General features: G+C 35.7%; 2 long non-coding RNA genes across 2 annotated transcripts in view; one reads left to right on the plus strand and one right to left on the minus strand.

The window, feature by feature from the left end:
• The window catches only part of LOC138148759 (uncharacterized), a 142,704-nt gene that overhangs the window by 83,573 nt on the left and 37,407 nt on the right, over positions 1-21,724 (minus strand). Inside the window, exon 2 of the long non-coding RNA XR_011165147.1 lies at positions 17,533-17,691. This is a non-coding gene — a long non-coding RNA (uncharacterized lncRNA). The remainder of the gene's footprint in view (positions 1-17,532; positions 17,692-21,724) is intronic.
• Positions 16,702-18,664, plus strand: LOC138148760 (uncharacterized). The gene is made up of 2 exons (XR_011165148.1): positions 16,702-16,858; positions 17,540-18,664. It is a non-coding gene; the product is annotated as an uncharacterized lncRNA (long non-coding RNA).

Below are 21,724 nucleotides of genomic sequence, written 5' to 3' on the forward strand. Positions count from 1 at the left end.
TAATTCCTCCTTTCTTGTCTGTCTGAATATCTTATTCAATATCATGTCTACAGACACATCTCCACCTATTTCTCTATTTCTTTCTTCTTCCTTTTTTTCTGGTGGTTATGGCAAAAATTTATTTCACACCATGTAAAAGCCATGGCCCTCACCCCTGTGTGGCTTAAAAAGTGATACATGGAACAACATGTGAATTACACACCCTTGGTTATCTGAATAAAAAGACACTTGGGTAGAGGAAGGGACCCCACGGCTGAAAAATCTGTGTTCCTGGGGCCAGGTAACACTGGGGGCCTGAGTTAGAAAAGTCCCATGGTGGGAGGAGGAGAGGAAGGAAAGGAGTCCCCTTTGTCTCTGAGGGAAAGTGTCCTATTTCCATTTTTAATATCTCCTTCTAGTTGATTGCTCCATAATCTCTTTCATTTTCATCTGTTTGTCCCTAGGTCCTAGCCCAGTATCTTGAACACACTAAGCATTTAATAAATGCTTATTGATTGATTGGTTGAAATTTTCAATACTAGAGCTCCATATCAAACTTTCCCTCTTGCTTCAGGTAGCAATTCTTCTAAGGCTGTACTTCATCTAAGGTCATATTTTCTTCCTTTCCTCCAAAATGCTAACCAATTCAAATGAGATATTTGTAAAGCACTTAGTACAGTGCCTACCAAATAGTAGGTGCTTAATAAATGCTTGCTTTCATCCCCCTTTTCACTCAATTGAAAGAGTTCCAGACAATACAAAGTGTTTAATATGAAGGTCTTAGCTAGAGTATTATAAGGATGTAAATAGTGAGAGAAGTATATCCTCAAAGAAAAGGGGTGAGTGATAGGAGAACCTTCAAACAATCAAATTGAACAAAGAAAAGTTCACAAAATAATTCCCAAGGAACCTCTGGGACAGTGAAAAGTGGTAGACCAAAACAGAAAAGCTGAAGACTTGGTTATATCCTTAATTCAGAATCATGAAAAATTAGATACTAATTCCCTGTATACTTGAATGAAGAGTCAGAACTGTTAGGATTTTTGTTAATGTCCTTTGCCTGTTCCTTGTGTTTCTTTAGTAGGAAACATAGCAAAGGAGTGTATGATACAATACCAAGGAGTCCCAGGTCCTTAACAGTGTGCAGCTGACTCAAGGACCCTGTCCCATAAGCAGAGGGAATTCCTTTTTTTTTATTTTTTATGTAAGAATCTGACAATCTCCCATACTTCTCTTGTCATATGGACCAGCTAGACCAGCAACCTCAAAGTACAGTTCATAAGTCCTTGGGGATCTCCAGGACCCTTTCCAGGGAGCCATGAGGTCAAAACTATTTCCATAATAACACGAAGAAGTTATTCGTCAATTATAATACTCCTCCCTTTTCTAACTACATATCTTACATGGCCAGATTTTCTTCATGTATCTCCGACAAAACAATATATCTCAACAAATTGAATGCAGAAGTAGATATGAGAATCCAGCTATCTTTCTTAAGTCAGATAGAAAAGGCATTTGCAAAAACTTGTCATTTATTTTTGTTTTGGAAAATATAGTTGTTTTAATAAGAATGTAATAATTGTATTCATATGTAATCAATTTATTATTTTCAATGAAATAATACATTTTTAAATTTTTATTTCTAATACAGTAAGTATAAATAGATACATCTTGCTTAAACAAAATCTCTTTGGGGTCCTCAAAAATTTTTAAGCTGTAAAGATGAAAAAGTTTGAGAACTGCTGGACTAGCCAATGATATAGTTAACTCATAGAGAATTGGTTGAATTACTGGACCAACAGAATTGTCATTAGTGGTTAAGTGTCAACAGGGAAGGAGGACCCTTGGGTTGTCCAAAGGCTCTCTGCTTTATACTAGGCTGGCTAACATTTTTATCAAGAACTTGGATAAAGGAATAAGTAACATATCAAATTCACAAATAAAATGAAGTCATGGGGGATAGCTAACATGGCAAATAACCAAATCAGGATCCAAAAAGATCCCAAGAGATTAGAACACTGGGACAAATGTAAAATGAAGTGTGATAGGAATAAATGTAAAGTCTTACACCTGATTTCAAAAAATAGCTTCACAAGTTTTTAGCAGACTAATAAATGACATGAATAGCAAATCACAAAAAATTATCATAGGATGTAGAACTCTAAAATCTTTCTTCAGATAAATTATCTGGCCTTATATTTAAGCCATAAATTTTATGTTCCAAAATACAAATGCAAATTAGGAAACTTGATAAAATACATAACGCAAATGGTCTGCTTATTGAATATATTGTCATTTTAAAGATTAAAGCAAAATAATCCATGTACTTTTGTTTTTCTTTTTGAAATTAACCCGTTCCCCTTTCACTGAAGCCTCCTACTTCCTAATACTATCTAGAGATAAATATCTCAGATACAGTTGACATTTATTGGGCTTTCTAATATTTACAAATTGCTTTCCATACATTAACTCATTTTATCACCTCAATAGCATGAGAAGTAGATAGCTTGAGGCGGCTAGGTGGCACAGTGAGCAAAGTGCTGGCCTGCTGGCCCAGGAGTCAGGAAGACCCAAGTTCAGTCCAGACACTTAACACCCACACAAAAAAACTAGCCATGTAACCTTGGGCAAGTTACTTAACCCCAATTGCCCTCCAAAGGCAATAAAAAAAAAAAGGTAGATAGCTTGAATATCTTAATCTCCATTTAAAAGGAAACTGAGGTCAAAGGTGAAATGACTTTTCAAGGTCAGAGACAGGAGTACCAAAGTAGAAAGTACCAGAAACAAGACTTGAACTCAGTGTGTTCTAAGTAAAAACATATTGTTCTTTCCATTTTATCATGAGGATCTTCATGGCAGCTAAAGTTCAGATGCTATAGACAGACACGGAGTCAGAGAATGGGAACTCTGATCAAAGCCCTTCCAGGTTGATGGGAACTACTTGAGTTCAAAAAATCATCAGCATTTGTCTTGGTTTCCTTATGTGAAATTGTCACATGGGTTTTCTTTTTCTTTTTTCAATAAATGAAGTCAGAAGGGAGAAAAAACAAATGTTGTTAATTAACCCCCGAATAATTTGTTTGACTTTGAGTGTGGCAAAAATGACAGCAAGAAAAAAAGAATCCTTTTTTAAGATTAGACTCTTCTGATCCAGCCCTATTTGGAAGAGGTCTGGAATCTCGTTAGACAATGAAAGGGAAGAGGTCACAGATAGGAAAAAGCTGTGAACTCATGTATTAAAGAGATGACTACAGTTTCAAAGTGTGGGGAGGAGGTGTTAAAATGTGTTGGGAGATGAGTGACAAAATGTGTGTATGTGTGTGTGTAAATTAATAAATCTCAAGGCATAATGCTCTTTAGATGTTTAGATGGTGGGACCTATAATCAAAAGTCCTGACTTGCTAGTTCAGCTCCAGCATTTACTAGATATATGACTTTGGGCGGGTCACTAAATATTTCTGAACCTCAGCTTATTCATGGAGAAGTAATCATACTTACACAACTTATTTCCTAGGGTTGTTATGAGGAAAGCACTTTGGAAATCACTACATACCTACAAGCCACTAACATTGTCAGTAGGACATGTACTTTAAGGTCTTTTATTTAAGACAAAAATGTTCCAGTGTCACAAGCTCTAAAAGTCTTGCAATCTAGACTTTGCATCTTCCTCAGGGCCTAGCACAGTGTTCTGCAGACAGTAGGTGCTTGACAAAGTTCTTTAGCTGCATTATTTTCTGCTTAAGCCAGTGTCAAGCTTTGTGTGAAATATGGATCACCAGAGTCAGGCACACAGTCTATGGTCATAAAAGGGAACAAAGATAACTGGACCAAAGGTGAAGATCAAACTCATAACCTTGTTTCTTCTTAAACTTCTTTTTAAAAAATATTTTATTTTTATGGGGGGGAGGGGAGAGAGAGGGACAAAATGTGAAACTCAAGGAATTGTGGAATTGAATCCTGTAAACTAAAAGGAAACAAACAAATTAATTAAAAAAGAAAAAAGTATTTTATTTTGTTCCAATTACATGTAAAAACTATATTTTACCTTCTTTTTGAAAATTTTGAGTTCCAAATTCTTTCCCTCTCTATCTTTCCCTCTCCTCTCCTTGAGAAGGCAAGCAATTTGATATAGGTTATACATGTGCATTCATGCAAAATATATTTCAGTATTCATCATGTTGTAAAAGGAAACAGATGCCCCCAGAAAAACACTGAAAACAATGAAGTATAGAAAAAGCATGCTTCGATCCATATTTAGACTCCATTAGTTCTTTCTCTGGAAGTAGAGAGTATTTTTCATATTAAGTCTTTCAAAATACTCTTGGAACTTTGTATTTCTGAGAATATCTAAATCATCCACAGATGATCATCATATAGTACTGCTTTTACTATGCTCAATATTCTCCTGGTTCTGCTCATTTCACTTTGCATCAGTTCATATAAGTCTTTCCAGGTTTTTCTGAAAGCAGCCTGCTCATCATTTCTTAGAGCATAATAATATTCAATTAAAATAATATACCACAACTTATTCAGTCATTCCCCAATTGATGAGCATCCCCTCAATTTTTAATTCTTTGCCACCACAAAAAAAAAAGCTGCTATAGATATTTTTGTACATAAAGGTATCACTTTCCTTTTTTACCTCTTTGGAATACAAATCTAGTAGTGGTATTTCTGGGTCAAAGAGGATGTGCAATTTTATACCACTTTGGATATACAGTTATCCCTTCCACCTCATGGAAGTTAGGGGCCCAGTGCCCCCACAATTTGGAAAATCTGTGTAAAAATTTTTGATCCTCCTTTCATGCCAAAAAAGTCTGAACTCTTTTTTCTTTTTCTTTTATGGGGCATTTACATTATTGTAAAATTTCGGTTAACTATTTGGTTATACACTATATGTAGGTCAATGTTAAGTAAAATATTGTATGAAAAAGAAATATAAAATACAAAATAAATATGATTTTTTTTAAAATGAAACAAATTTGAGGAGAATAATAGCGAACATATTGCATGTATAACAAAAGATATTTTAAAAAATAACTTTTGAAATTTCCTAGTTTTATGATCACTACTTTGTAGTCATCCTTCATTTTTGATTAACTTCTTTTCAAGTACTTTAGGCATCATTAGTATGCTTATATTCACTTTGGGAAGCAGGTAGAAACCATTGCAATTCAGTGGGGTTTACAGGACTTTTGTTAACTAAAGCTTAGCTTAGATTGCTATATATATATCTGCAACTCCTGCAAAACTTCCAAAATATTCTCATTTACAATCATTTCTTATGCTGACCTATGATACATCAAAACTTCAATAAAGAAAGTTAATGTGTGGAAGGGGAAACTAGTTCTAAATTGCTCTCCAGAAGGGTTGGATTGGTTCACAGTAAAACAACTCAGAGTTGTTTTAATTTCTCTTTCTTGGGGCAGCTAGGTGTCACAGTGAATAGAGTACCAGCTCTGAAGTCAGGAGGACCTGAGTTCAAATCTGACCTCAGACACTTGACACTTAATTAGCTGTGTATCCTTGGGCATTTAATTAGTTGTGTAACCTTGGGCAAGTCACTTAACCCCAATTGCCTTGCCTTTCCCCTCCCCCAAAAAAATTGCCTTTCCCTAATTGATAGTGATTTAAAGCATTATTTCATATAACCATATATGGTTTTGATTCTTCCACTGAAAACTACCTGTTATCAACTGAGAAATGATTGTATTCTTATAAATTTGATTTAGTTTTCTATGTATGTGAGAATGAGGCCTTTATCAGAGAAACTTGCCAGAATTTTTTCCCAGTTTCCTGCTTTCTTTCTAATCTTGGTTAGATTGGTTTTGTTTGTGCAAAACCTTTTTAATTTAATGTAATCAAAATTATCCATTTTATGTCCTGTAATGCTCTCTATCACTTCTTTGATTATAAATTCTTCCATTATCCATAGATCCATGTTCCCCTAATTTGTTTATGGTATCACCATTTGTGTCTAAATCATGTGCCCATTTTGACCTTACCTTAGTATGTGGTGAGCTGTTGTTCTATACTTAGTTTCTGTTAAACTGCTTTCCACTTTTTTCAGTCATTTTTATCAAATTGTGAGTTTTTGTCCCCCAAATTGGGATCTTTGTGTTTATTAATGACTAGATTACCATAGTCATAATCTACTGTGTATTGGACATTCACTCTATTACACTGATCCACCACTCTATATCTTAGCCAGTACCAGATCACTTTGATGACTACTATTTTATCATATAGTTTGAAATCTGATATGGCTAGGCCACCTTCTTTGACATTTTTTTCATTGAATCATTTGATGTTCTTGACCTTTTGTTCTTCCAGATGAATTTTTAATTATTTTTTCTAACTCTAAAACTATTTTTGTTAGTTTGGTATGACACTGAATAAATAGGTTAATTTAGGTAAAACTGTCATTTTTACTGTTAGCTCAATCTATCCATGAGCAATTGATATGTTTTCCAAGTGTTTTGTAATTATGTTCATATAGTTCTTAGGTTTGTCTTGGCAGATAGAATTCCAAGTATTGTATCTTGTCTATGGTTATTATAAATGGAATTTATCTATCTACATCTTGCTTCTGGATTTTGTTGGTAATACATGGAAATACTGATAGGGTTTATTTTATATCCTGCAACTTTGCTAAAGTTGTTAATTATTTCAACTGTTGGGGTTTTTTTTTTTTGTTTTTTGGTTGATTGTCTAGGACTCTCCAAGTTACCCTCATCTCCTCTACAAAGAGTGATCATTTTTTCCTCATTGCCTATTCTAGTTCCTACAACTTCTTTTTGTTCTCTTATTGCTAAAGCTAACATTTATAGTACAATATTGAATGACATGGGTGATGATAGGCATCCTTGTCTCACCCCAAATCTCACTTTTAGCTTATCATTATAGATAATGCCTGCTGATAGATACTACTTGTCATTTTAAGACAAGTTCTATTTATTCTTATGCTCTCTGGTGTTTTTAATAGGAATGGGTATTATATTTTGTCAAAAGCTTTTTCTGCATATATTGAGGTAATCATATTATTTTGTTTGTTTTCTTGGTCAATTATGCTAATAGTTTTCATAACATTGAACCAGTCCTACTTTCTTGGTATAAATTCCACCTGGTCATGATACATGATCTTGGTGATATATTGCTGTAAACTCCTTGCTAGAGTTTTATTAAAATTTTTTCATAAATATGCATTATAATTATAATTCTATCATGTTGTGATCAGTAAAGAATGTATTTAATATTTCGGAATTTCTGCATTTATAGGATTTTTATGCCTTTGCATGTGCTCAATTTGTGAAATGGTGGACCTTACATAGCTACAAAATATGCATTTTCCTTTCTATTCCCATTGAGTAAACACCAGAGGCATGTTATACTTCACTTTTCTAAATTCCTTTAAGGACCTCATCTTATTCTTTGTCTTTTTTGCTAGACTTACATAGCTCCATAAAGGCCACATCGATATCCCCACCCACGACAGTTTTTCTGTCAATTTTTCCCTATAATTTTATTCTCATTTCCTTTAAGTGCCTAAATGCTATGCTATTCAGGAATCTTTCTAAGAACTTGCCAAATTCACCCAGATAATGGGCATGACACAGTCATGAAGATGGTAAGAAGCTGGAGAGAAAAAATGCCACCACTGCTACTACCATCCTGTTTCCCTCCCTTTGAAGTTAAGAAAGAATTTATAGGACCGGGCAATTATCAGAGCCTTAGTATTGGAAGCTATCAGCGACTTTGGGCATTGAAACAAATGACTGCTCCTTCAAGGATTTCTGTTTAGTTTCATTTCTTTTAACAAAACTTATTATCTTCTTCACTTCCTAGCAATTTATATCTTCCTAAACATATGGCAGTTGGGGCTATCTAGAAGTGAAATGGGTTATCTCTGGAGAGGGTAGAATTGCCAATGTGGAAAGTCATGAACAATGTCTTAATGACCACTTGGTGGAAATATTATAGAGGGAATTATTTTCCTGGTGTAACTGGATTAGGGCCCATGAACAAGCCACTGGGATTATTTTCATCTCTGTTATTGCATGATTCTATGATTTATCCTGTAATTCTGTAAATTACATTCATGTAAGCAGAAAATAGATTTCAATGATCTTAGGGCCTTAATTTTGGTATCATAGCAGATTTCCTGGGCATGCGCCACAAACCTAGAAAAGAAGAAAAGCCCCCCATATTGTACCTGATTATTTTATGTCATAGAAGAGTTTCCACCCCCAAGTATTTCACATATAAATTACCTCTTAATACTTACCATAAAAACCATACCAGCAAACCTCTATCAAATTACTTTGGTTAGCATCACGACTATTATCACTTGTGATGTATTGTTTCATGTGTTACTAATTTACTAAAAGCAATTTCTGGGTAACTGCTCATAGAATGATCCTTCAAAATGAGCCTCTGCATGGAAAAGATTAGTTCTTCAATAAGGTTAAACAGCCCTAGAACAGTGATGTCCTAATGACTAGGCCTGCCTGTACCAATTATCCAGCATGAAAGACTTATAGAGAATCTGGATAGAGGTGTGATAGTTCTGATTGTGATGGGTTACTGGAAACATCTTCCTCCAGAGATGCTCAGAAACAGCCCAAAGGAACTGAGCCACTAAATGATGTGAGATCCACAAGCTGTTCACTGCACTATCATTGCCACCTACTGGATTAAAAACAAATGTTAGATGTACAAGAAATTCCCTGAAATCCTCTCTTAATCTGAAGGCTCTGTCTACATACGTTTAGTTGTCCAGGTTTCCAGAGCAGCTTGCTCCTAATTTGTCATTTGCTCTTCTGATTTGGGGGTACGAGCTTCAGAAAACATTTTCTTTTTCAGGTTTACAGAACAATGCTCTTTTCATCTGATGGCAAAAGAAGGGGGAAAGAAAAGGGCTTTGTGCCGGCAGCCATGGTTGTAGGGAATAGAGAAAGAGCAGCAGGTGAATCTTGTCAAGGGGGCAGTACTGTGGGTTGGCAATTGAGGCACTAAGAGGCATGCTGGTTAATCTGCTTTTCTTCTGTTCAGCTCCTTTGGTGCTTTTGTCCACAGTCCTGACAAAGCTCAGGAAATCTCTTGTAGAGGAATGGAAGTATATAGCTTCCTCCTTATTTTCTTTTCCTCTCAGTCCCACGTGTTTTATGTAGGAGGCTCAGGGGGCTTCTAGCTTAAATTCAGAGTGCTATGATTTTACCAGCCCTCATACAGCAGCCTTTTAAAAAAATCCCATTTTTACTTTCAATTGACTCACAGCATGGAAATCAATCATCACATTTGATGTTTGTTCAAATTTCAGGCTTGCACTGCACATGTTGATCAGGGTTGATCTCTAAACACATTTTCCCCCAGCTATTACATTGTTAAAGCTCTTGAGGAAACAAGGAAAGAGGTCAGAGAATAAAGTACATGGTTAGCCTCTCTATTATACTTTGTGGGAACTTTCAATTAGCCATTGCTAAATAGGGGCTCTCTGAGGAGGCCATTGAATGGCTCATTCACTAAAAGTTAAATGACTTGCCTGCATTCACAGAACTTATTAGGGATAAAAGTAGGCCCTGAACCCCTTCCTATCTCAGGTTTTCACATTTCCTGAATAGCTCATTGTGCCATATTGCTTTCACAGGCAAAGCTGAAATGTTTGGATGACATGACATAAGCATAGGTCAGTTTCCATAGCTGCTTTTAATTTTACTTTTATTTAACAATTTATTCAGGGGGTAATGGGTAATGTCCTTTTCCTAAATATTTGGGGGTCTGTATTCTATATAATCTTTTTTGGTTCACCCCTAACTCCCATTTCTCTATCACCACCTCCCCCCACCCAAAAAAAGCCTCTTTCTAGATCCAGATGATGCTTAATAAATCACTTAGATGTCATCTAGGTGAAAAGCAAAACAATTTCATTTGAGCATAGGGTTATAGGTTTAGTGCCAGAAGAGACTTCAGTGGTCATCTAATCAACCCTTCTCATTTACATACGAAAAAGTGAGGCTCAGAGAAGCTGACTTACCCAAGGTCACACAAATAGTAAGTAATTCATTGAGACTGTGAACCCACATGATCAGACGCCAGATGCAGAACTCTCTTTATTGTGTCAAACAATCTTAGGAAGAGCTTGGTTTTATCAAGAAGCATTAAGTAATGAATTTAAAAATGTATGAGCTTTACTTTCACCTCAGTCCCCCAAAACATATCCTCAACCTAGTCAACCCTATCTGACTAGAGTCTAGCTTCTCTCTCTACATTTTCTTCCACCATTTCAAAATATCTTTCCCCACTTCCCTCTTCTAAATCCACAATAGAGTTCAATCTTTCCCCATTTGCAATACCATTTCTAGACTAGGAAATAATCTTTCTGGAAACAAGATTAGGCAGTCACTCAAAGGAGGGCCCCAAGAGCTGGTGATAAGTTTTATATTACCCTGGTGACATTGAATGAGATGGTAGCAAGATTTTTGACCACTCCCATAGCTATATCCTGATAATGTAATGATCACTGTGATACAATAAGATGGGAATGAAACTCCTCTTCCTGATTCTTGGAAGCCTCACAGCTAAGGGGAATTACTGCCTACTCCATACCAGTCAGGTATGGAAATAGAAGTTCATCTGGAAATATATCTGAGACTTTTAGTGGCTACAACACTTTAAGACTGGCCATGTATTCAGGATAAGGGAAGTCATCATTGCATGATGCTAAAACTAAACTATCTGAACATTGAGTATTATGTTCATTACATAGCATTACATTTTAGGGGAAACACTGAAAAGCTGCAACATATGCAAAGGAAGGCTAACAGCTAGGTGGTACAGTGGAGAGAGTATTAAGCTTGGAGTTAGGAAGATCTGAGTTCAAATCCTGTCTCATACTTAGCTGTGTGATCCTAGAAAAGTTAGTTGTCTTCTCTCAACCTCAGAAGACTTCTTTTCTATAAAATTGGGGTACTTCTGGGGCACCTACTTCCTAGTGTGAGGACAATACAAGATAGCATACACAAAGTACTTTGCTAACCTGAAAGTGTTATATAAATGCTAGTTTGGAGCACTGTTGTAGTTGCTGCTGCTGCTGCTGCTGTTGTTACCAGAATGGTGAAGACCTCAAGATAAGACATCCTTTTATCTTGGCTGAATGAAATGAGGACATTTGGACTAGCTTTGATCAGCTTTGGTTTCGACCTAGGCCAGTTTGTGTTCATCTTTAGGCAATCTGATAGCCCCCTGCTCCTGCCATTAATGTGCTGAATATAGTACAAACACCCAAGCATCTTAGTTCAAAGCAACTCAGAACTCCCAAGTCTAGTAATACATAAAAGAAAAATCAAGCAGATGAAAAATGTGGATTTTCCAGAGAGGAGTATGAATTTGGAGCATATTCTCTTGCTTTGACGGAACAAATGAATGAAAGTTACAATTATCCTATTTACCCCTACCCCTTCCCCCCTTCAAAGAAGAAATCAGAACAATGGATGGAAGTGCAAAGAGGCACTTTTGGATGATGTCAAGAAAACCTTCTTAGCAATAGAGATGTCCAAAGTTGAGTGGGCTGCCAAGAGTATGGCCCCTTGTTAACTATGTTGTAATAGAAACTCTTTTCAAGGTATGGGTTGACCTGAATAACTGAAGTCCCTTCCAACTCTGATATTCTGTGTTCTTTCAATTAATCAACAATTAGCAAATTTAACTTCAAAAAGAGGAAAGGAAGAAGATTTAATTTCCTACATCAGAAATGAACAAAAGAGAGATAGGAGTAAAGGCAAAGGAAATTTTAAAAATTATAATTTATTATATACAGCTATACTCCAAGACTGTAAAAATGAATAATCATCAAAAAATTCTACAATTGATAAAAATGGTACGAGATAATTTGAATAAATAGAACTTAGAACAAGAAATCGACTATTAATAATGAGATTTAGAGCTATAGTCCCAGAAAGGTTAAGCAATTAGTTCAAGTTAATACAAATAAATAGCAGAGCTAAGATTCCAACCCATATATTGTAGCTCCCAATTCATAGTCTTTCTACTGGCCCACCACCCAAAACAAGGAGAATAGATAGATTCACAAATTCTATAAAATACTCAAGGAATAAATAGTCTCATTTTTTGTTGTTGTTCAGTCATTTTAGTCATATTCAACTCTTCATGACCCCATTTGGAGTTTTCTTGGCAAAGATACTGAAGTGGTTTGCCATTTCGTTTTGCAATTCATTTTACAAATGAGAAAACTAAGGCAAACATGGTTAAGTGACTTCCCTGGAGTCACACAGATAGTAAGTGAAGTCACATTTGAACTCAGGTCCTCCTGACTCTAGGGCCAGCTTTCTACCTGATGCAACCCCTAGCTGACCCTTGTTCTTTTTTTATCTGTCAAATTAGGATTACAAAAGCACCCATCTCAAAGAGATGTATACCATGTAAACTGTTTTCAGAATAGATGTGGATTTCTATGTAAAGCTTTCTATGGACTAAATATTGTTTTGTTTTCTGAATCTGGAAGAAAAAAAAAGATAGAAAAATGAAAACCAAAGGCCAACATAATTAATTAATCCCAAATAAATTACTGACTGGAAATTAGCATTATGTAGTAACATATCAAAATAGTTATTCATTATAATCAGATTGGACAAGAGAGTTCAATATTAGGAAAATGATCGATATAATAAATTTTATCAGTAATGAAAACCATAAAGAAAGCATTTGACAAAAGACATTTGTCTATGTTTTTTTTTTTTTTAGTGTAGGAGGAAGAAATTTTTCCTTAACATGATTAAAAAAGACCTATATGTAAATGAGAGCTAGCATAATATGTAAGGTAGATGCATTCGGAGTTTTCCCAGTAAAACAACAATAAAGTGGGGCTATTAATTCTCACCATTATTATTTAAAATCATTATCATTATCATCTTATGTGAAACAATGCAGTGCATAAAGTGCCACTAGAAAAAAATGACACTGTAGCACACTGATTATAACAATGTTATTAATGTTATTGAAACTGTTACTTATGCTATTGATGTTATTATTTAAATGTTATTTATAAATATTATTAATGTAAATGTTATTAATAACAATAGTAATAAATGGAACAATGCAAAAATAACTCAGAAGGTTCTATGGAAGGAAACAGGGTTCGTTGTTATTTTCTTGTTAGAGTTAATAGATAAAGGATACCCGATAGAAAGAAAAGTTCTTCAGATGCTCTTTTTTGTAGGGGTCAAGACCCAGAATAACACAGCCTTTTTCACTAAGTACCGTACTCTCTTAAAGAAATCAACTGAGCAATTCAAAAATGAAAAATCAACTACACAGGCTATTGACCATGTTATGGCATGTAGTTCAATGGGTAGACCATTAAATTCTTCAGGACCTATGTCTTGGATAGGTACTATCCATGGACATTGAGCTAGGCCCTGGATTATAGGAGAAAAAGTCATTTCACTGGCTGTCTTCCATTCCTCCTCACCTATGCTTCATAGATCCTCTCTTCCTTCAAGATGGAACCTTCTCTGATGCTCTCAACTGCTAGTACTTTTCCTCTTACACCACCTTGTATTTAACTACTTTGTACTTATTTATATTTATTTACTTTCTATTTATTCTATATGACTTATTCATATTTTTTATTTTATATTTATGTTTATGTTATAATATATGATGTCTTATTTATTATGTAAATAAAGATATTGCTTATATTTGTTTATATTATATAAATACTTACATTCTTGTTCTCTCTCTCATTAAAATGTAAGCACTTTGGGAGTAAGTATCACTTCAATTATTTTATTTGTAACCCCAGCATCTAGCATAGTGCTTGGCATACTGTAGGCACTTAATAAATGTTTGTTGATTCGATCGAATTTGAGAATTGTTCAGTACTCTCAATTAACCCAAGCTACTATGCCAAGCATAAAATCTAAGTTTTTAACAAAGAAATCATCCTACTGATAGTAAATAGTCATAAATCATCAAATAACCTAATATCCAAGTGGTTTTAAAAAAGAGTTATTTAAAAGTCAATGGAGAAACTCGTGGTAGAGACCAGTAGGACAACAAATATTTTCAATGATTTTCACCTAAGAAATACTTTTTTAAAAATCATCTAAAAACCTAACTGTAGAATGAGAAGATGAATAAACCTGAATATTAAAAGATTATAAAACTGACAAAAAATAAATATTTTCCCTAAAGGACTAAGAAAGTCAATAAACCATTAGCTAATTTGTTCAAAAGAGAAAGAAGAAAATTAAATTACCAAAATAAAAAGTGAACAAGGTAGATTCATAGCAGAAAGCAACTAAAATACTTTAATTCCTTCTGTTGTGTATGCACACACATTTATATATTATTTTAATTCCTTTGTGTTGTGAATTTTCTTTGTATGTATGTATATAGATATATAATATATACAGACATGGATATATGCTTGTATGTATGTGTGTACATTTGTATGCCATCAAAACAGATATTTATGAATCCTAGGGAGATATAAATATTTTTCATTTAATTAAAGCAAAGTACAGAAAGCCTGATATCCAAAATGCGTAATGTTTTGCCAGGCACATCTAGAGAGAGTATCATAGGATTCTAAAAGATCAGAGTTGAAAGGAGTCTCAGCAACTATCTAGTTGTGGCACCAATGAAATATCCACAGCACCAATGATAAATATTTCACAGTTGTCATGCCTTTAATGTTTGAGACATGCTAGGTGGCACATTGGATATAGTGCTGGTTCTGGTAGGAAGATCGATGTTCAAATTAGGCTTCAGACACTTACAAGCTGTGTAACACTGGGCAAGCACTTAACCCTGTTTGACTCAGTTTCTTCATCTGTAAAATGAATATCCAGTATCCTTTCCAAGAAAATGCCAAATGGGATAATGAAGACTTGGACACAACTGAAATGATTCAACAACAATGATATTTGAGAGCTAAAAACACAGATACTTTGATGTGATTTGCTACCAGGTACTCTATAAGGGAAAATACATTTTATCTGGGTCTATAGATCTAGTCTCAGTGTCATGCAAAGTGCCAGGATCTCCTGATCAGTTCATGAGACACACTTACACAGAGATGTCTTCTACACTTTCTAGCTTAATTTTTAGCTCAACAAATTAGCTCAATCTTTCTAAGTTAGTCTCTGAACTTTAAAAAGTATTATATGGATGAAGTAAGTCAGTTAATAGTCACTCAGGGCCTTTTTAAATACTCCAGATATTAAGGTGTCTCACATCCAAGAAATGGATCCATAGCCAAGTATGAGGCAAAGGGGGAGCACCCTACAAGAACACACTGTGTCATAGGAAAGTTTGTTAAAGGAATTAGGGGTGTACGGCCTGGAGAAATGAAAATTAGTGGGAACATTTTATCTGTCTTCATGTGTTTGGAGGGTTGTCCTGCAGAATAGGAAGGAGTGCTGTTCTTCTTGCCCTCCTCTCTCAAACAGCAGAACAAGGACTAGACGGGAGACATGGAAACAAGGGAAACTGAGACTTGATATCAAGGAAAAACTTCAATAATCCACACTTCAAAGTCAAAATGGTTTCCTGCAATAAATGTTTCACCTCACTGAAAGTCTTCAATCAAAGGGTAGTTAGGCAATCATTTGTCACAATGTTGTATAAGAAACTTTTATTCAGATATAGGTTGGACTAGAGTAATGGCAATTTGAAGATCTTCCCTGCCCCTTAAAAAGCCCAAGGGAATTTGAAAACCTTCCGTGCTTTGAAAATAAACTCTGCCCCCTAATTGGCTGAATGTAATCACATGGTGCCTGTGGTAGGAGGAGTTTACTGAAGGGTGGAGCAGAGCCCACAGGAAGCTGCAAGTCAGAGCTAGACTAGACAGCTGGGAGAAGAGCATAGATAGGAAAATATTGGTTTGTGAGAAGGCTAAAAGATGCTGTAGCTCTCTGCTACATTGTGGTGCATTAACTTCTATGTTGTTATGATGGACTTGGTTTCCTGGTGTTGAAATTTGGTTTTCTGGTGTCTGGATAAGTGTTTTGCTTCTGTCTTATGTATGGAGAGTCTGTTATATTTTGTGATCGATCACCATGCAGGTATATTTATAATGATCATTGGTGCTGTGAATATTTCATTGGTGCCACAACTAGATAGTCACTGAGACTCCTTTCAACTCTGATCTTTTAGCATCCTGTGATACTCTCTCCAGATGTGCCTGACAAAACATTACCCATTTTGGATATCAGGCTTTCTTTACTTTGCTTTAGTTAAGCAGAAAGGAGATCTATAATAGGAAAGACATGTTTCCCAATTATGACACAGTGTAATATAAATGATGTGATGAAAAGTATGACTATACAAGTGTACAATGGCCATACTTTTGAGTTGTGCAGAACAGTCTCATTTTCAAAAGAGAAAATCCCATTTTCACAGGGATTTGCAAAAGAATGTCAACTGTTCTAATCTGGGATTTAAAAAACATGGTATTAATAACTATATGATGAGCATATTAAGACTTCTTCATTAATGTTTTTGTTTATTTTATAAAGATTCCTCTGAAGACAGTGACCAGAGAAGTGTGTTTCCTAACAATAGCTCATTCTTATATAACTTGAAGGTTCTCAAAGCATTTTATCTATATTAACTCATTTGATCCTCAGAATAACCCTATGAAGTTATTTCTATATTATCCCCTTTTACAGATGAGGAACCAGAGACTTGGAGAGACTGTGTGTCTTGTCTAACATCACATAACTAGGAAGGGTCTGAGACAGTATTTAAAGCCAGTTCTTACTAATTTCAAATCCAAGCTTCTATCAACCGTGCCCTATTATCTTTCTAAAGATTTCAACCCTATAAGGAAAAGAAAGTTTGATCTAAAAACTTTCAGGTAAGTGATCAGAATTCTTATGCCTACTACATAAATAGTTATTTTTTTTTAAATCATGTTCCTGAGCAGATTTTTGATTGCTTGCCAGATATGTAGGTTTGTTCATTGTAACAAGAAACTGCTAATTATATGGTAATCATATTCAATTCAGTTCTTCTGAATGTAGTTGTCTCATCTCACAGTGGGCTTAAAATTGTAAATGATCTATAAACTTTTGCAATGAAAAGACATTGATCATTGGAAAAGACTCATAATCAGTGAAGAATGAGTAATACATTTTTTAAATAAAAGCACTTTAACTTAACATTGTGGCTGTCATGTCACCATTTCTGAAGTGCTAGGGAGTATTACCTCAAAAGGCAGTGTTCCCTAGTGGTTACTGATCCAGCCTTAGAGTTGGGAAGACTTGGGTTTAAAACTGTGACTGACACGTAGTAAGCCATTTAGTCTCTCAATGACCCCAGCAAACTTTCTAAGAGTAAGAACTATAGACCATTGCAAATCTGCATAGGTAGAGGGACTTCCTACTCCAGGAGTTCCCTACACTGATGAATTCACAGATAATGATGGGAAAAAAAGTTCTTAGCTCATAAGGTCATTGTGAAGATACAACATACATACTATTCATGACAAAATATCTATATCCTTTTTTCAGTAGCTCTTTCTCTTTTTACCTGACAGAATGTACACTCTTCAGAGCTGTCTCTTCCCTCTACTTGACTCCCCAGAAAATGCATCTTGTTTTTCCAGTGCCACCAAAGGTGTGACTGAGCCAGAAGACTGCTCATTGCTCTCTCCGATTCCATAAGATTTGACTGAAGAATTTCTTGCCCCTTGAAGAGATGACAAATTGTAAACACTTATTTTACATTTTGTTTAAAGTCTTAATATCTTCCTTATCTTTGTTACCTTCCTCTTATGTAAGATGTGCTTGCCTATATAGGTCTTAAGGATAAGGAATGTCTAAATATACAGACAGATGTCTCCAAGGGATCATTGATAGATACCTCTCCCTTTTTGTCCACCTTTCTCCATAGGAGACTGTGATTCCTGCTTAAGGGAAGTAACATAAAGGGCTAAGAGTCTGACCACTCTGTTTTCCTCTAAGAGAGGTTACTAGATTAGAAATATATCTCTCTACCTTATAAATACTGCTGATCTAGACATGATCAATTCAGAGAAAAACCCTAACTGATGGCCACTATAGCCTAAAAGAGGGAGATTACCCTAAGTTTATACCTACTGTCATTGTTCCTTCCTACTAAATAATTGTTATTCAAAAGACTATCACACATAGTGAATATTAAATAAAACCATTTAAGCAAGCAAAACAGCAAAGAGAAATTGGAGAAGTTATACACATTGGAATATACCATAAAATGTACAGGGTGAATGAGATGCCCCATATATACAACTCACTCAAAATACACAGAACAAAATACTATTGTGCTATAAGAAATGAGGAAAGAGATCATTTCAGAGACATGGAAAAAAAAAACTTGAATGAGCTAAATGCAGAATAACATGAGCAGAACCAAAAGAATAATTTCATGTTGCATCAATATTATAAAAATAAACAATTTTGAAGATTTTTATAAACTGATGAAAAATGAAATGAACAGAATCAGGAGAACAATTTGTACAATCAAGACAAACATTGGGGCGGCCAGGTAGCACAGCGAGTAAGAGCACTGGCTCCAGTGTTGAGAAGACCTGGAGATCGAATCCTGGACTCAGACACTTAGCACCCACCCAGAAACACCTGGAGGTGTAACCTTGAGCAAGTTACTTAACCCCAATTGCTTAGGGGCAGCCAGGTGGCTCAGTGAGTAAGAGCACCGGCTCCAGTGTCAGGATGACCTGGATCAAATCCAGGCTCAGATACTCAGCACCACACCCAGAAATAACTGGCCATGTAACCTTGAGCAAGTTACTTAACCCCAATTGCTTAAAAAAAATGCCTTAATTAGCCCTTCCTCTTAGGTAACTTCCCCCTCCTTCCCTCCCACCAAAAACTTAAAATAAAAATAAAGACAAACATTATGAAGACAATTTTGAAAAGTACTGGAACTCTGATTAATGCAATGGCCATCCATGATTCTAGAATATCAATGACAAAACCTGCTATCCACCTCCTGACAAAATGGTGATGGACTCAGCATGCAGAAGGGTGTGTGTGTGTGTGTGTGTGTGTGTTTGTGCGCACACACGCATGTGTGTGTGTGTGTTTTAATATGGCCAATGAGGAAATATGTTTTGCTTGAATCTGGAAATTCATTACAAGCAATTTTTTTCTTTCTTTTGCTTCCCAATAGAGTGGTATTAGAAGAGAAAATAAATTTCTGTCAATTAAAAAAAACTTGAGGGTGGCTAGGTGGCACAGTGAATAGAGCACTGGCCCTGGAGTCAGGAGGACCTGAGCTCAAATCCAGACTCAGACACTTAACACAAAAACTAGCCATGTGACCTTGGGCAAGTCACTTAACCCCAATTTCCCTCCAAAAAAAAACTTGAGAAGAAGGAAAGAAGGAAGGAAGGAGGGAGGGAGAGAAGAAAATAAGATTAATCATATTCTAGGCTTATGTTGTGGACTCTGCTATTCTTTGAAAAGGAAATTCAAACAAACAAAATTTCTTCAAGATTCAAGGCCAGAAGCAAGGTAACAACCATTTATTAAGTGTTTATTATGTGACAGCCACTGTAATTATTTTCAGCACCCAAAATTTCTGAGAAATAATAGAATTTAACACCAGGGAAAAATTGTATTAAATTATAAATGGAGTTCAATAAAAGCACTAGAATGTAAGTCACCTTTAACATTGTGAAACTAAGCCTTCCAGATACTTTCTGAGTCAAGAAGTGTCCAAATCAAAGTTTTGTGTTAGCTCAGCACTTTGTCTGCATGGTATTTAGAAGGCATTTAGCAAGAGAGAGAGTACTGTGTAAGTTAATCTATATATACAGCCACAAAAATTACCTGAGTTTTCTTAATTGTCAAAGGTTATTAGTCCTTTAATTCATTCCCTCTTCCTCTCTTTGTTAATCCAATTCAGAAAACATTTATTAAGCAACTATTATGTGCAAATACCTATTACATATGAAGTAGCATGACATAGTGAACAGAGCACTAAACTTGGAATCAGGAAAATATGGATTCAAATTCTGCTTCTGAATATTAATTAACTTTGTTTCCTGGGAAAGTCATAACTTAACAGCCTCAATTTCCTCATCTGTAAAATGGTATAGCAGCAACCACGTAGGCATACCCAGGATGTCTGCTAGCACAGGTTCTTAGAACTGCTCTACCAGGAAAGATAGCTGTGTAGTGGGTCAACAGTCTTTTTTAAATTATATTCACTAGTTCAGAGGAAAAGTCGGCACTCTGAACTACAGAGAAAAATACAGAGAAAATAGAAGCAGACAAATAAAGACCGACAGATAGGACTCTGACTGCCTAAATCATCACTACACTTTAGAAACATCCCTGGAATGAAAGAGCCTTTACATCTGAGCAGGCAAGGAGTTCTGAACACATGGCCACTCAGAATCTTGACTAGGGAATCATAAGATCCTTCTCATAAGGGAGCCAGCCCCCAAAGCAAAATGCCAGAACATATACATTTCTCATAGCCAGAAGACATCTCAACCCTCCTGACTCGGTACCTAATTAGAAATTAGTAAAAGGTGTGAAAGCCTTCCTACAAGCAAGCCTCCCCTAAGCAAGCTTCCCTTAATGGGCTCCATATGAGGCCCATTAATGGGTGAGAAAGAGCTTATATGCCATTAACATAACATGGATGTAATTACTACTGTTGTTATAAGAGTCAAGTAAGGTGACTCTAAGAGTTAGCGACTAAATTCTAGGAGGAGTAGCAATACACGTTACTGGCACAATCACATTATTATCAGATATTCAAGAACCCCATCCATCATCTCATTTGATTATTACTGCAATAGTCCAAGTAAAACATCATGAATGTCCAGCTTGGGTTGGTAGCCATGAAAATAACAAGAAGGGGACAAATGAAAACATGTTGTAGAAAGAGATTTAACTAGATTTAGCGACTGATTGGACATTTAGGTATTAAGAAAGAGTAGAGGGAGTCAAGAGGGCGGAGTAGAAGCAGGTCCTCCTCGAAGTTCAGGCTTCCACCTTCCCCAATCAATGTAAAAAGGGGACTAGGAACAAACTTTGGAGCTACAGAACCCTCAAAATGACACAGAGAAGCTGAACTCCCTCTTAGGAAAGCCTAGCAGGCCAGAGTGGAAGAAAAATTGGGAAGAGAAACGAGAACAATGCAAGAAAATTATGAAATGACAGTCAACAGCCTGACTGAGGAAAATAACACCTTAAAAAATAGACTAACTCAAATGGCAAAAGAGGCTCAAAAAGGCAATTAGGAGAAGAATGCCTTAAAAAGCCGAATTTGCCAGATGGAAAAAGAATCTCAAAAGCTCAATGAGGAGAATCATTCCTTCACAATTATATTGGAGCAAATGGAAGCTAATGACTTTATGAGAAATCAAGATACTGTTAAACAGATCCAAACAAATGAAAGAATAGAAGGCAATGTGAAATATCTCATTAGAAAAACCACTGACCCGGAAAATAGATCCAGGAAAGATCATTTAAAAACTATTGGACTACCTGAAAACCATGATAAAAGAAAGAACCTAGAAAACATCCTCCAAGAAATCCTCAAGGAAAACTGCCCTGATATTTTAGAACCAGAGGGCAAAATAGAGGTTGAAAGAATCCACCGATCACCTCCTGAAAAAGATCCCAAAAAGAAAACTCCTAGGAATATTATAGTCAGGTTCTGGGAATTCCAGAACCTGACTATAATATTCCTAGGAGTTTTCTTT

This window comes from Petaurus breviceps, unplaced genomic scaffold (genome assembly GCF_028583685.1).
Source record: "Petaurus breviceps papuanus isolate PSGF00001 unplaced genomic scaffold, PetGlider_PUasm1.0 90842, whole genome shotgun sequence".
Classification (NCBI taxonomy): domain Eukaryota; kingdom Metazoa; phylum Chordata; class Mammalia; order Diprotodontia; family Petauridae; genus Petaurus; species Petaurus breviceps.